Source organism: Arachis duranensis, chromosome 9 (genome assembly GCF_000817695.3).
Source record: "Arachis duranensis cultivar V14167 chromosome 9, aradu.V14167.gnm2.J7QH, whole genome shotgun sequence".
In the NCBI taxonomy this organism is placed as follows: Eukaryota; Viridiplantae; Streptophyta; class Magnoliopsida; order Fabales; family Fabaceae; genus Arachis; species Arachis duranensis.
The window spans coordinates 4054221-4059434 of record NC_029780.3 but is presented as its reverse complement, the minus strand read 5'-3'; positions in this window follow the sequence as shown (position 1 = coordinate 4059434).

The window sequence follows — 5214 nt, the reverse complement described above, 5'->3', positions numbered from 1 at the left end:
TGGAGGAGACACTTCCGTTTTGTCTCCTGAGCAGGCATGAGCAACTGAAACAGTGAGACCACCAGAAGTTCATCAAAACTCTACACCTGTCCGAAAGCCTAGAGAATGGAAGTCTATGAAGGGTTATCCTCATGACTTCATCATTGGTGATCCCTCTCAAGGAGTAACTACAAGATCTTCCACCAAAAGGCCAACCGAACCTAGCAATCTTGCTCTCTTGTCACAAATAGAGCCCAACAATGTCAAACAAGCTCTTTAGGATCCATCATGGGTCAAAGCAATGCAAGAGGAGCTTGCTCAATTTGACAAGAATAAGGTTTGGACACTAGTACCTCATCCGGATGGTAAGAAGGTAACGGGTACTAAATGGGTTTTTAAGAATAAACTTGGTGAGGATGGACAAGTTGTTCGTAACAAGGCTAGATTAGTGGCCCAAGGTTACGATCAAGAAGAGGGTATTGATTTTGATGAGTCTTTAAGAGGGTATAGATTTTGATGAGTCTTTTGCTCCGGTAGCTAGAATGGAAGCAATTAGGTTGCTTCTTGCCTATGCTGCCCATAAGGGTTTCAAAATATTTCAAATGGATGTTAAGTGTGCCTTCCTTAATGGCTTTATTGATAGAGAAGTGTATGTGGCTCAACTCCCCGGTTTTGAACATAAAGAATTTCCAAATCATGTTTTTAAATTAACTAAGGCTCTTTATGGCCTTAGACAAGCTCCAAGAGCTTGGTATGAAAGGCTTAGTGCCTTCTTGTTGGAAAATCATTTTCAAAGGGGAACCACCGACACAACCTTATTCATTAAAGCGTCTAATGATGATATTCTTCTTGTTCAAGTTTATGTTGATGACATTGTATTTGGTTTGGCCAATGTTTCCTTGTGTGAAGAGTTTGGAAAACTCATGACTAGTGAGTTTGAGATGAGTTTAATGGGAGAGCTTACTTTCTTTCTTGGCCTCCAAATTAAGCAAACTCCTAATGGTACTTTTATTCACCAAGGAAAATATGCAAAAGAACTTGTCAAAAAGTTTGGCCTAGAAAATTCCAAATCAATGGGCACCTCCATGCATCCCAATACTAAACTTGAAAAAGACGATGATGGCCAAGATGTGGACGAAACAAGGTATAGAGGAATGATAGGTTCACTCATGTATCTTACCTCCTCTAGACCGGATATAGTCCAAAGTGTAGGTGTATGTTCAAGGTTTCAATCTCATCCAAAAGAATCCCACCTCACAGCCGTTAAACGCATCATTAGATACATTAAAGGAACTTGTAATTATGGATTATGGTATCCTAAATCTGATGACTTTTGTGCAGTAGGTTTTTGTGATGCAGATTATGCGGGTGATCGAGTGGATAGGAGGAGCACCTCCGGCATGTGTTGCTTCCTTGGAAGCTCACTCAACATGTGGTCAAGCAAGAAACAAGCCACAGTGGCTCTATCCACTGCTGAAGCCGAATATGTTTCCGCATCTGCATGTTGCTCACAATTAATTTGGTTAAAAACACAATTGGAAGATTACAAATTAAAAATCAATAGTATACCCTTATTTTGTGATAATATGAGTGCTATAAACATTTCAAAAAATCATGTTCTGCACTCAAGAACTAAGCACATTGAGATAAAATATCACTTTATTAGGGAACATGTGCAAAAGGGTACTATTGATATTCAATTTGTAAAATCTGAAGACCAAATTACTGATATTTTTATAAAACCTCTCTGTGAAGACAGATTCTGTACATTAAGAAAAAGTTTGGGAATGTTTGATTTAAGTTTCATTGAAAATCTATGAATTTGTGACTCTGTTCTGTTTTGCTCATAGGTTTGGACGAGATGAAAATAAATGGCACAATGGAAGAGCTATGGTCTAGGGGGAGGCAACACAGTATTCAAAATTTTATGGGCCCCACCAAAATTTCATGACCCCACCATAACAATTTTGTTAGTTATCTCTCTATGTACATAAAGATCTTCCTCCTTGTGTCATCATATCTCCTTGGAAATAGTTATTGTCAAATCAAATCCTTCCCACTATCTAATCCCTTGATTTAAGGCAACCACTTTTCAGTTTTTGATTTCAAAAGTTAAAAAGGAAATCGTCCTTTTGGGTAATAACCACCCATAATGGTCATTAACCGTCCACTAATGATCATTATTTCCATCATTCTCTCTCTCCAAGCCACATTTAATGCTTCACCACCTTGCTTCTCTCCCACTCCACTCGGTTATCAACCACACCCTTTCATATTCTCATTCCTCCATTACTATGAAAAAGAAAACCGCGCCAAGAAAGAGTGAGAGAATTCTTCTTTCTCAGAAACCATCAACGCCTCAAACCCACACTCATATCCACATTCATTCAACCTCATCATCTTCTCCTTCACCACCATTCAAACAAACAACCACCATGAGAAAGAAGGTGATTGCTCACAAGAGCTCAGGCCGAGGAAAGAACAAACAACCCGCAGTTGAAGAAGAAGAGCAAGAATCTCATACTTCTCCTACTCCTTCACCTCCTCCATCATCACCGAAGAAGAATACCCCCGGAAAAAGTTCAAAGAAGAATCAAGGGTTTGCACTAAATGACACAACTGAACCTCCGAACTTGGAATCCATGGAATTCCGAGACAAGTATGGCAAGTCTCACTCTCATTTTGATCCAAGCAGATTTAACTCATGCACCTCTTTTGAGTTTCACAAAGAGGTTGTGGAGAAACGTCATTTGTGCGCTACATATCTTGTTAGTCTCGAAAATCTCAAGAACACCAACATTCCCTCTCTGTTTGAACTTTTCAACTGGAAACCTCTGCTCCTTATCAAAAAGCCAGTGTACCCAGGTCTTGTTCGAGAATTTTATGCTAATATGCGACTCATTGATGGCACTCTTCATTCCTATGTCAAAAGGGTTCAAATAGCCCTTGATGCTGAGACAATTGGAGTGGCCCTGGGCTTCAAGGATGAAGGTCCACGAGCATATATAGTGGAAAAATGGGACACACAAGTTGGCGTTTCACACAATACCGTTCTCCAGCACATTTGCAAGAATCTCTCTGGATTGCATGGCACCATTCCAACCCACAAATCTCTTGGACCGGTCAATTCTCTTGGACCAGTCAATTCCCTGCTTCACCGAATCATCACTCATATTCTGACACCCCAAAGCGGCTCACACAACCGAGTAACATTTTCTGACTGTCTCATATTGTTTGCTTTGGTTACCTCTACTCCTATCTCTTTTGGTTATATTATGATTAGACACATGTGGGATTCTGTTAGAAGCACCAGAAAGGCTAACCTGCCTTATGGTATGTTTTTAACTGGAATATTTGAGTACTTTAAAGTTGATTTGTTGAATGAGAAGGTAGAAAACGATGTGTCTACAATCCGAGGTGGAGGAGTGGCTAAAGAAACTAAAGGGAGAAAATCGGACAGTGAGCATGAAGGAAGGCCAGAATCTTCCAAAACAATCAGCTCCATTCAACAGATTTTGGGAGAATTCTCAAACATGGCTGACATGATGTTTTGATCTCATAAAGAAGCCCGGAAGCAAGCTTATGAGAATGAGAAAGCTTGGAAAAACTGCAAAGAAAGGGTCAACTTGATGTTGGAACACCTTAACAAGGATTTGGGAGATGATAGTGAAGGAGGCGCTGAAGAAGAGGACATTCAATTCTCTGATGATTAGTGATTTTTTTTGTTTGATATTGGCTCCATTAGGCTCAATCTTTTTTGTATAAGCATGACTTGATACTCACTGCTGTAGGATAATCTCTAGGATGCTTTGATACATTTCTGCTATTTTATTTTGAACTTTTTGCTATATTAATCATGGTTTGTGCAGGTGCCCCTTTGATGACAAAAGGGGGAGGAAATTTAGGTTCCAAAATTGAAATTGGAACGAAACAGGGGCTGGAGAAACAGGGGAACAGGGGATGAAATTTTCATTTGAAAATTCATGATCACCCTTGTTCAAAAAATCCATGTTGTTATTGCATTGATCATTATTGTTTGAACTGCACTGCATTTTTTTGGTTTATCATAATTAGTTTAATTGGCATTTGGTTTATAATGATTGATTTATTTTGATGCCTGGCTGATTGATTCATCATTGATAAACTTGTTGGATTGAAAATTTATTTTTGGCAGTTCCTTTAAATTGTGTAAAATATCAAAACTGCCTTGTTATGTTTCTTCAAATATTTTTCATCATATTGTTTTGCTTTGATATTCTAAAACAGGAAAATGTTTGAAAAATATTTGGATAGCTTTGTGTTGTATAAAATAGATGAGCAGTAAATCAGTTTATGATATCAAATGAGTTTTGATTATCAATTAAAACTGCTCATAAATCAAGCAATTTAGCATTATAAAATTTGCTAAATAACATTGTTACTTGAAGCTTGATTTAAATGTTACAGGTTTATGCTTCCCATGGTAAAATAGCATATATTAAGGGGGAGCCATGTGACATTTTGAAAGGAGGAGAAATTCAAAATCAAAGGGAGTATTCCTTACTCAATATTTAAATTTCTTTCCATTTCAATTTTAATAATGTTTGTCATCAAGGGGGAGATTGATGAGTTTGGAAAACTCTTGTTAAATTTTGATGATGAATAAACATTATTAAAATATTAAGATTACAAAATTATTAATTTGATCTTAACTCATATGTGCTTAATTAATAATTTTGTTGTGCAGATTTTGTTGGGCCGAAACAAAAGAAAATTAACAAAGCCCAACTGTTGCATTATTGGTTCAGCTGTGTGTTTATAATTGAAGCTAGTTATAATTGGGCCAGAATAAATATTAATATCGCAAGCCCAAAACAAATGCTTTCCTGTTTGCTTCCTATGCTTGATCCGCTACACAAATTATCAGGAAAGCAAATGTTAACCAATTGGGCCAGCTTTAATCTCAACACTACAAGCCCAAGTCTCACAAGTGATGAATGTTTCCAAGCTTGGTCCGAAACCAAAGAGAAATGAAAGCCAAGTGCTTCCAACGGAACCAAGTATTAACCATGTGATGGATTTCAAAATCTATTACATTGTTAATTAATGCATGGGGAACATGAGAGAGAAAAATTCAGCTGAAGTGATTGATGGTTATTATGACTCACACGCCACTCTATGTTAGGGGAGTAAAAGCAAGCTATTTCAATTAATTTGATTAACCACTTTGCTTTGCTTTTATTCAGATTCTTTTCA